Source organism: Cebus imitator, unplaced genomic scaffold (genome assembly GCF_001604975.1).
Source record: "Cebus imitator isolate Cc_AM_T3 unplaced genomic scaffold, Cebus_imitator-1.0 Scaffold610, whole genome shotgun sequence".
Taxonomy (NCBI): domain Eukaryota; kingdom Metazoa; phylum Chordata; class Mammalia; order Primates; family Cebidae; genus Cebus; species Cebus imitator.
The window spans coordinates 868,151-880,043 of record NW_016107925.1 but is presented as its reverse complement, the minus strand read 5'-3'; the positions used below and the strand labels follow the sequence as shown (position 1 = coordinate 880,043).

The following is an 11,893-nucleotide window of genomic DNA, read 5'->3' as shown; positions in this document are numbered from 1 at the left end:
AGAAAATTATTGTTCTCTGAGGTTATAATATCAAAAATATATGTACAAATGTTTGTAAAAGCTGTGAAAATTGAGAACCTAATATGTTTTAATTTTGTTATATTTCTATTATGGATGCTCAAAGATGCAAGAGATAATAATTATGAACAAGGAAGAAGAAATAAGTGTACCTCTTCTAATTAGCAAAGAAAACTGCTGCAGTTCATGAGAAGAAATAAATGAATCAAATTCTGTAATTTTGTTAACTGATGGTCTGTTTACTGATCTCTATTCCATACATGAATCTCTCTAACTGAAAAGAAACTGAATTTTCCTTTTAAAGACTTCCAGTGTTTATACTTACTCATTCAAACTCATATTACATAGCAAACATTTCCTCTTTAGAGGTGTTAAGAGCTTTATTCCAAATAACAAAACTTTCATAACTACCTAGTATAGAACATAGGTTAAAACAATAGCAAGAGAAATGTGCACATTTTGTATAAATCTACGTATAAACCATGTTCACCTGGCAGATTAATTGCAATAGAATTTCAATCTAATTAAACTCATTAACAGAGTCAACTCAGGGCTTTATTGTTTGACAGTATGCAGTATATCTCCAAAATCTGTCCAAATCTTTCATAGACATATACAACTTTTAGATAGCCTTTTAGCATTCATTTAAACATTTAGCATTCCTTCCTGACAAAAACAAATTTAATCCTGCACATAGGTACCTCAACTTCTGGTGATAAGTAGAATTAAAAGCAATACAGGCTAAATTAGAATATGTGTTGCCTAAATGAATAAATTCATAGCCTTCAACTTTCACAATGAAATGTCTTTGTTTTCAACATGGTTGATATCTATAGTGTAGAGGTGCTTTTTCAGTCATGAATGAAAAATGCCTGCCTTTCACATACTCATTAAAACCTCATTTATGAGTTGTCTGCCACAAAACTCCTATTTTAAGCCTGCTGGAGATAGCTGATATGCAAGATAATTGTCTAAGGAATAAGGTGCCAACCATTTACTCCTCAAGACTCTTCAGACTTTTCCCCTGTGTTTCCAAATAATCAGAATGCTGTCATAATCACTTTGGTTCCTGGATTAATTTCATGTAAATTTTGTTCACGGTGTCTCTCAAAGGCTGTTACAAGAAACAACCACATGCAGAAGACCTTTCCCATATTTTACAAAGTTGTATTCAGGATACAGGCTATTATTTTGTTTAAATGCATTAACATCTTCATAAAACCTAAGAGAGAAAAATATTTCTCTTGGTGAACTGCTATCCTTTCTTTTAGACAAGCAGAGTATTACAAATTTAAAGCTATATGCTGAAATTCTGTATCTTTCTCCAACATATTTGTTTATTTTGATAAAACAATTATCTAATTTTGTACTTCCCTAGTTAGTGCCATTTGTCATATATCAGTGGTTTTTGACTCATGGTATCCATTTTTCTTATTAATCATCACGATTTTTAAGTTAGATAATATTTAACAACATTAAACAAATATGATATATTAAAAAGACAATGGTAAAATAGATCTAAAATCGATTATGGGATATTAATTTCTTTTTAACTTTTAAAACAGAGTCTCATTCTGTTGCTCAGACTGGAGTGCAGTGGTGGTAATCTTGTCTCACTGCAAAGTCTGCCTCTTGGGCTCAAGCAGTCCTCCCCACTCTGCCTCCCAAGCAGCTGAGACTATAGGCAAGTAACACTATGCCCTGCTAATTTTTGTATTTTTAATAGAAACAGGGCTTTACCATGTTGCCCAGGTTGGTCTGGAACTCCTGGGCTCAAGTAATACACCCACCTCCCCCACTCAAAGTGCTGAGATTATAGGCATGAGCCGCCATGCCTGGCCTGAGATATTAATTTCTATTTATCTCAACATTACAAGACTCCTGTGTATTTACTGAAAAACTCACTCTTAGATAAACTAGAAGTGCAGTAACAGTATAAAATAAAAACAACACAAATGAACCGTTTGTATCTGTTCTACTATCAAAAGGTCAATAATATGAAAAAGAGAATAGGTTTGAGATTAAAAGTTAGTAAAAGGGAACCCTCAGAAAATCAGTTCAGGATATTTCAAAAATTGGAAAATCTCACTCTATGAATCATTCACCATCCTCCTTCTTAATTTTTATATTGCCATTCATCAATCCATCACACATTTTTCCAGTTGTTCAGAGTCTGAAATTTGACATAATCATTGATTTCTCTTACTTTTTTTCCCTTATGTCAATTATTCAGAAAGTGATATAATACCATTTCATTGATGTGTTTCTTGTGACTATCCCTACCACTGAACAAAGCATAGGCTGCCTACCATGGAATTAAGACATTTCATGGCTTAAAGCAACCTTTTCTCCTTAGCATTGCTCCCCACCATTAATAAAATTCTCTCTGATGAGGATTTCAATACCTTTAAAGCAGACATGTAACATTATATGCTAAATACATTTCTAAGTCAAACCTGCTGTTTTTATTTTATCTATAACATTTTTTACTTAAGTTTTACCTGTATTTTACCTTTAAAATTTAATTACACTGATTCTCTGAATGACTGCAGCACTTCATTCATTCATTGATTGTTATTTTCTACATCCCTTTGAATACACACATGACATAAAAAGGATCAGCTTAAGGTGTAAAAAGAGCAAATACTTATAACAAAGTCCGCACTTGTAACTAACTGCAATCCTACATTTAATTTTTTTACAAATGAATTTTCTCCACAATGAGACTATAGCAATTTAGAACCAGTGGTCATATCTTGCACTTTTATTCCTCACAGTTCTTGGCAGAAATATTCACGTGATTGAATTTCTTAAATTAAAAATAAATTTGGATATAGTATTAATTTTATCTCTACAAAGTTTCTGGAAAAAAAGAAAGTTTGTAAAATAAATACCATTATAAGCCACAAAGTAGTTATTTCTAAGCTAAAATTGCTTATTTAAAATACCAGAAAAATAGTCTCTTTTTATAGATATTTACCTTATAAAATATAATCCTAAGAGAATGGCAATAATGGCCAGCATAAGATAGCTGTGATTTTTAAAATGTGCTATTAAAACATTTGTTTAAATCTATTCTAGCCAGAGGAAATTAGTTCAGCTCCCAGGGAAATTCCCATTCCAAAAGCAGAGGGGCTATTTTGATCATCTCTTAAACCTTTAGAGAGGACTGTACTAATTCTCTATTGAAAACTGGACAATTATTCGACTGGGACCATTGTTGAGCATAAGATGCTTTGTTAAGCTGGTTACTCTCTTCTCTGCATGGTTTCAGAAAAGCAAAGTCACTGTTGATTGAAGGGATAAAGCTAATGACCTATTTACAGAATGTAAAACAGTAACTAATTTATGATCAAATAATCCTAGGTTTAAAAGATTTCATGTTGGATTAATGAGCACTTTTGTCCCCCAGATAGCCCAAGATAAGATCTGTTTTACTTTAAAAATCTCTCAAAGGAAGAAATTTTCAAACTGCTATCTTCAGTTATTCCAGTGATTTAAAACTCTCAAAGTTTGAAAATCTATACTAATAACAGTCCAGGTTTATTATACTTAAAAAAAAAAAAAGGAATTGGCCACCTTTTCTATAAGATCTCTTCATATATAGTACCTGAAGAATAATTATCTAACTACGTTTTCTGTTTCAAATGAAAGTATTCTATTTCCTTAAATGTTTTATCGGACACACAATTCTGAGAATTCTTCAATACAATTTTTATTTCTCCTTGCACCTTTCCCACATATTTCAAATTCTTCATTAGCTGACTCAACCACAAGTGTTCAGAGTAATCAAGAAGAGTATGACCAAAGCATGAAAACATTTTTTTCTTGGCTTTTAAAAAATCTTTCCTGGATTTTTCCAATCTAAGCTCTAATAACACCTACATGATACTCAACTTGGGTTTCTCAGACCAGTAGAGACTGAATGTAGTAAAGAGGAAACAGAAGACTTGTTGTGAAATTCTAACAATATGTACAACAAACTACCATAACAAGAGTTAACCTATGTAACACAACTTCACATGTACCCTCGAACCTAAAATAAATGTAAAAATATAGAAGTAGAAAATATAAATTCACTGCTGATAGAACTGTACAGGTCATATGTAACACCAAATCTCTTTGCCATTTTTCACACTTAGGAGTTGATATATGGAAACATTCAACAAGTTTCCTATTAATGTAAAATTGTTCGAATTCACTATAACGTTGTTGTTATTTGAAAATTAAAAAAAAAAAATTGGAAGAGATACAGACATACATAGGTAGCTAAATGATTACTTAATTTAAAAATTCAGAATTATTTTTATTAAATGAAGTTTTTAAGGGGAAAAACTCTATTATTTCCTTGGGGAAAAATAACATAAATGGATAGAATTTTTTTAAAAATGAAACCACTGGGCCATAATTTAAATTTAAGATTTTTTTTTTGGTAAGTCTTCTACATAACCTTTATTTTTGCTTCACAATATATGTTAAAATTTATCTTTACAAAGATTGCCCTTTTTATGTGATTTTTCACCAATTTCAAGATCTTTTTGAACTAATTTATACCTTCAGAATTACTGGAAAAATTTCTAAAATCTGTTCTAACCCTTAAGTGTGTTCTTTACGTTACTATACTCAGCATTCAAGTTGTTCAAAATACCAGGGTAATAAAAATACCCTGATTAAGAGCACTCGGAATGACTATTATGCCACTGAATTCAGAAATTTAGATACATCTTTTCATCTAGTTGATCCTTCATTCATTTACTATAAGGTGATGCAGCCATATTTTTTTCTCTTGTGAAAAAAAAATGTCTGCTTGAATGAAAATCAAAAAAAAAAAAAAATGCTGCAAGTGTCCAAATAAATGACATGTATTACATTCTCTTAACCTACTAGAAACTATATTTCTATGACTAGCTTCCTGTCATAGGAAGCTAATTATGGGCAAAGGGATTATTTTATCTCAATATTAGAAGGCAGTTTGTAAAGGAGGAAAAAACCTATTTGTTTTATATTGTGTTTCAGAAACTGAAATAGCAGAATTTCAACTTTGAGATAATCAGAAGGATTGTAAACATGAAGGTTCAGGAAACATTCAATTTAATGTCATTCATGATTTCTACACAACAGCCTTTGTTTGCTCTGTGTCATGTGAAATAAATATGTGATATATTCTAATACATATAAATCATATAGTGCAAAAATAAATGTTATATCCTAACACATCAAAGTCATATACTACATATCTCATCATGATGAATATTATAATCCTTGAATGTATAATCTAAATATTAGTAGCAAGATAAAATTACTCCATATCCTAAAGATGGTCAGTATTTAGCTACCTTCATAAAGTCAGTTTCTACAGATAAAATCAAATGTGTTTGTTCACTGAATTGGAGGATATTATAATTTCCAATATATTTGCCTAAGTCAAGTCAGCATTACTGATAATACTGTCCTTTTACCAACTGATAAGTTTCTTATCATGAGTCATTAAAATATTGCCCAATCGATACAAGGAAAGAGAGTTAATCTAAAAAAAGAAATGCCTTTTCATTATTCATTGAAACTGAATAAAACTGAGGTAAAACAAAGTTTGTAAAAAATAAAATCAATTAAACCTATTAAAACAAAATTAGACTCTAATTCAAAATGAGAAAAGGGATTTTCTGCAGCAGAAAGTCTTCTTTATTTAAAGAATAAAGATAAAAATAGATGAACTTACAAAATACAGCAGTCTTGTTTAATCACAGCAGGGCAATAGAGTATATTCTCTCAGAGTTCTTTTTGGGTACATTTCCTGAAAAAGAAAATTAAATACGTTAAAGCCTTAAAAATAACCATAAGAAAACTATGGTTTGTATAATAGAAAGGCCACACAAATGTTGTAGAAATTTTGAACCTATATAGTCTTTAAAATGTAATGTAATACTGAATTTAATTTCATTTCTGCCAATATTCAGATCATATGAAACAATTTATATCAATTTCTATATGGTTGCAAAATATCTACATACTTCATAATAAGAAATCAACTGAAGTTTCCTTTTCTAATAGAGAATTTCAAAATGATTTCTTCTGGCATAAGAAGGGTTGTTTGTGCCATTTATGTGCTGCCAAACAATGTAAGACACTCAGGAACCTCTCCAAAGACAGAGGCGAAACTTTAAAAGTCAAATTAGAATATCTGGTTTCAATTTGATCCAGTTGTTTGATAAAAACACAGTCTGAATTTGCCAGAATGTTTTGAACATAATGAGGATGAATAAAAAGATGAAGTGATTGAAGGATAAACAACAACTTCACTTTTGGATCCTTACGTATTCTAAGCAGCACATCAGGGGTAAATATCCGCAAGTCTTGTACTTCACTACCTCAATTATCCCTACCTATAAAACAACACCAACTGTTTTATCTCATTTTAGGATCCACTCCAATAAAAGACATACATGGCTACATTACTAAACTGCTTTTGTTTTGTTGAAAGGGCTAAGGATACAATTATGTGTATAATGAGCTGGCATCCATGTCTTATAATCTATTCTTTTTTTTTTTTTTTTGCATGTAGAATGATCGCAAGAAGGTATCTTAACAAACTAAAGTAATAGAGGCTATTATTGATCATATTTTGAAAGAAAGTATATGGTAGCATTGCAGTTGTAGAGAAAACATGACATTTTCATATCAGAGTTGTATCTGTTTATGAGGTCAATGTACATGGAGCAAAAGGAAAAGTTGTATAATAGTTATTTAAAATGAGCTTGCCTATAGAATTAATAAGTTGATATATAAAAGTCAACTGCTGACACTGGGAACACAATGTAACCATATAAGGTGAGAAAACTAAATTCAAGCTACATACAACAAATTAACAGATTAGAGAAACAACAACAAAATATTTCCACAAGAGTACATTGCATAGAACCATGAAAATTTCCTTTAATTTTTAAATTAATCAATGCAATTTAAAAAATATGTCATCGTTTTTATTTCCACTTTCACTGTTTTTGAATAAATTATGCATTATAATTTTAAAATCAATTATGTATTTTCAAATTCCAAAAATAAGTAAGATGTTAACAATAAAATACCCATTAAACAATTGCAAAGAGATTTGACATATTAAAGAATGATATCTTTCCTTGGCTCAGGATAGTCAGACCACTGTCTTCCAGCTTTAACTGTGGCTACTTGTAGCTTTGCTTATTTAAGCTGAATAACTTGAACCATTCTCTATTTCAATGGATTTTATTTTTACATATTATATAGTTTAATGAAATCTGTATATTAAAATTCAAGTTCCAAATACAAAATATTATAAAATATCATTGGGTACATTAGCATAATGAAAACAAACAGGAACAACAAACTGCAAACATTATGTTGTCACTGACTGGATGAAAGAGATTAGCATTATGTATTCTACTGCTTCATCATTTTACGTTCCTCACATGGCCTTTTGAAAGCTTTAATAGCTTGATGCTGACTTTCTACATTCGCACCTATCTCATATTTACTTCCTTTTGTGTAATATGGCATGAAAGACAATAAAGGAAGGGAGAAAGAAAGAAAAAGAGAGAGGGAAGGAGAGAGAAAGAGAAAGAGAAAAGAAAGATACATACTTCTGTATCTGGGGAAAGGAAATACCTCTAAACTGTGATCAGCACTGGTGTTCTTATTTGGGCATTTGATGAGATGGGTTACTAAAAATCTCTTTGTATGAATGACTTAGGAGAATCCTGAGAAAAATCTAATAAATAATTGTATAGGTACTTCTATCTCGGAAATCAGTTATTCAGGGAGGTGTAGGGGCGATGTCAAAATTTAAGCAACAGATGATGCATAACCATTAGACATGATATTTATCTTTCAACACAATCTCCCTTGACTCATTGCATATTCTTTTGGAAAGTACAAGAATGTAAGTAAAAAGTGAAATACTGAACTGCTTTGGTTATTTGAATACAGCATAATACTTCTCAGGGTGTCCCACTCATTTTAAACATAATCATTTTAAGTTTTATATAAAAACCATAACTGTTTAACCCCAAAATAGGAGTCTTGCAGATTTATTAAAACATCCAGTAGAGGGTATAAAGTATTCCATTATGATGGAGTCATTATAAATAATTTCACTGGGGCTTATAAAGGAGGAACAAGTTTGATAAAGATTTGTGAATCAAAAACCAGTGTTGATTTAATAACATATTATAACCTGTGCTTCTGAACAATGTTTATCTACCTATAAGTCGATTTATCTATCCATATATCAATAAATCAAATGATTAACCAATCAACTAATTTACTGTTATATGAATGTACACATATATGTGTATATATTCATAAAAATAAAAGCATCTCTCATTGATCTTAATGCACTGGTTATATTTAATATATTTTCATTGTAATTCACATTATTTACTTACTGTTTACTGTAACAAAAATATATTTTCATTATAAATCACATTATACATTTATTGCTTAACAACAACAAAAGTGTCTTTTACCTAAACTGAGTTCCCTGTTTAAGTAAAAGATGCTTCCAGTATGATACAAATTACATAAATGCAACAAGTGATTATCCATTAATAATCAAAAAATAAATATTAATGAAGGCTTAATGATTTATATATAATGACCCATTCTTTAATTGAATTGTTAATATTTAGTGCATAAATTTGATCAGCATAAAATAAAATGCTGTTTTAAAATATTCTGTTTTTCCCAGTATATGCTAAGTATTATATCATATATTATATTTCGCTATTTTTCCTATGTACTATAAGTGCAATAAGATTTACAATGAAATTACTAGAAGATAATTATTGAAACAGCTTATTTTATTATAATAAATATTATTGAAACAAGAAAAAAATGGGAAACTACACACACAATGTTTGGGACATTAGAAAAATTTTGGAGAATTTAGAGTGAATTACCAAAAAAAAAAAAAAAGGCAGAGGAAAAGACATCAGAGCTATTAATTTTAGCAGAATATAGTACAAATCGTCACTGATGGAAAGGTACATGAAATTATTTATCTCCCACTTTCATGTCAATGACTACTTTCAAGAAAATCTAGCAGACAAAAACAAATTCTGAAGAATCATCAAACAAAATATATTCCCTTACAATCTTAGAAGGTGGACATATTTTAAAATATTCAGCAATAAGCCACTCTTGCTGAAAATTATGCATCTTATACAAGAAAGTTTAAATTTACCTAAGACAGAGCAAGAAGGAAGTTTGAGGATATTTATTTTATTCTGATTTTTTTTTTCAGATGAAAAAACTCAAATGTTCTGGTTATTTCATGCAAACAGTCTTGTATTTGTTTTGAATTTCTTCAGAGATATAAAACATCAACCATTACTTAAGAATGAGCAATAATCAGTCATGAGCAATGAGGAAATGTCAATAAAATAAACTGGACAGCTATCACAGTGTTAGCTATTTATAATTAAAAACTAATTTGGAAAAATTAGTAATTACTTTTGTTGAAAAACAGACTAACTGAAGATATGGCATGTTGTTGTTGAATATATAATATACATACGTTTGATTTTGGTAAGGCAAATGTGTTCACAAGATCATCAAAGAAATTTCTGAGAGTGATAGTGGAAATTTTTTGCATTTGGCCGAGACCATAGTAAAACTTGATAATATTATGAAAGAATATTTATTCAGATTACAAACATTGGCATCAAGTAATATGACACATCATTTAAGAAAGTATATACGAAACTGAAGAGATATTGCAGAATGAGTCAAGTCATTTGGAATTAAAAAAATGCTAAATGTTACTCAAATTATTTTGGATACAGCTCATGGCGTAAGTTTGGAATAACAAATTATAAATACTGTGAATTTGATAATTTAAATTTTTCAATACCTTAAAATGAATATCTCTGAGAAAATTTTCCAGGGGATGAAACAATAAGATATATTTTTATGGATTCTTAAAATTCAAAATCTAGGAATAAAATAATTTGAAGCTTGTCATACTTCCCACAGATACACAGAGAAAGCAAAATATTTCAGTAGAAGGTACATAAAAGCAAATTCTAAGGCATTCCAAATTTTAAATTTTGCTCTCCCATCTCTTAACTATGAACACTTAATAATAGAGAAAAACTTGCATTGGCTATCACTAATCTTGTTTTGTAAAGTTTAAAATCTACATATCTTTACTTCATCAAACTTTAAATGATATTGATAATTTATCCATCATAAACATGAAATAAAACATTATCAACTTTCAATGGGAAAGTTAAATTAAGGTCTTCATACCACTAAAAACTCAAAACTGTCATTCAAAACATTTACAAATCTCTTAATGGTAACATATCATCCCACAAATATAAAAATTCCAGAATGCTGGAAAATAGTGTGTTTTCCAAAGTATCTGCCTTTAAATTTATTTCCTAAATATGCATGCCTAATTATCATTTTAAGTCAGGAGTCTGCAAACTTTTTCATAAAGGGCAAAAAACTAGTTTAGGATTAGCAGACCACAGTATAGTCCCTGTTGCACTGAATATTCTTCTTCATTTGCATGTGTATATGTGCACCAGTGTGTTCCTGTGTGTGTGTTTGTGTTTACAGTCCTTTAAAAACAAAAAAAAACCATTGTTAGTTCAAGGGCCATATAAAAGCAGGCCACAGTCTCTAGTTTCTGTTTCTAGTTGTCTAATACAGTACCCACTAGCCACATGTAAATTTAAATCCTTAAAATTAAGTAAAATTCTAAATTCTTAATTTCTTAATAATTACAGTCACATGTGGCTAGTAGCTATCATCCTGAACACCACACATAAAAAACGTTTCTAGAAAATGCTATCAAACAATACTGTTTTAAAGAAAAAAATACACAAGAACCAAATTTGTGTGTGTGTATTAATAACCTTTAAATGTATTAAGAAAAATAAAAGCAAGAATGGCTATATCTCTTGACATTGATGCTAACTTATGTCAAATACAAAATGCTAAAACTAGGATGGCATAATGGACTATGAATTCCAGTGTTAGCTCATCTTTTATACAAAGTTAAAATTGATACAAATAGGTCAAATCAATGTCTCTTTTAAATAATAGAATAGACTGGGTGTGGTGGTGTCTCATGTCTGCAATGCCAACACTTTGGGAGGCTGAGGAGGGTGGATCACTTGAGGTCAGGAGGTCAAAACCAGCCCGGCCAACATGGTGAAACCTCATCTCTACTAAGAATACAAAAATGAGCCAGATCTTACTCATTTAGTTCTTTTAATTGTGATGTTAGGGTGTTGATTTTATATCTTTCCTGCTTTCTCCTGTGGGCATTTAGTGCTATAAATTTCCCTCTAGACACTGCTTTAAATGTGTTCCAGAGATTTTGGTACATTGTGTCTTCCTTCTCATTCGTTTAGAAGAACATCTTTATTTCTGCCTTCATTCCATTATTTATCCAGTAGTCATTCAGAAGTAGGCTGTTTAGTTTCCATGTAGTTGCGTGGTTTTAAGTGAGTTTCTTAATCCTGAATTCTAATTTGATTGCACTGTGATCTGAGACACTGTTTGTTATATTTCCATTCTTTTGCATTAGCTGAGGAGTGTTTTACTTCCAATTATGTGGCCAATTTTAAAATAAGTGTGAGACGGTACTGGGAAGAATGCATATTCTGTGGTTTTGGGATGGAGAATTCTGTAGATGTCTATTAGGCTTGCTTGGTCCAGATCTGAGTTCAAGTCCTGGATATCCTTGTTAATTTTCTGTCTCGTCGATCTGTCTAGTATTACAGTAGGATGATGAGGTCTCCCACTATTATTGAGTCGGAATTTAAGTCTCTTTGTAGGTCATTAAGAACTTGCTTTATGTAACTGGGTGCCCCTGTATTGGGTGCAT

At 30.4% G+C, this 11,893-nt stretch overlaps 1 long non-coding RNA gene across 1 annotated transcript in view; it reads right to left on the bottom strand.

Moving 5' to 3' along the window:
- Positions 1-241: 241 nt before the first annotated feature.
- The window catches only part of LOC108294921, a 314,417-nt gene continuing 302,765 nt past the window's right edge, over positions 242-11,893 (bottom strand). The window contains exons 2-3 of the long non-coding RNA XR_001821216.2: positions 5,738-5,812; positions 242-1,240 (exon numbers count right to left, since the gene is read on the bottom strand). This is a non-coding gene — a long non-coding RNA (uncharacterized LOC108294921). The remainder of the gene's footprint in view (positions 1,241-5,737; positions 5,813-11,893) is intronic.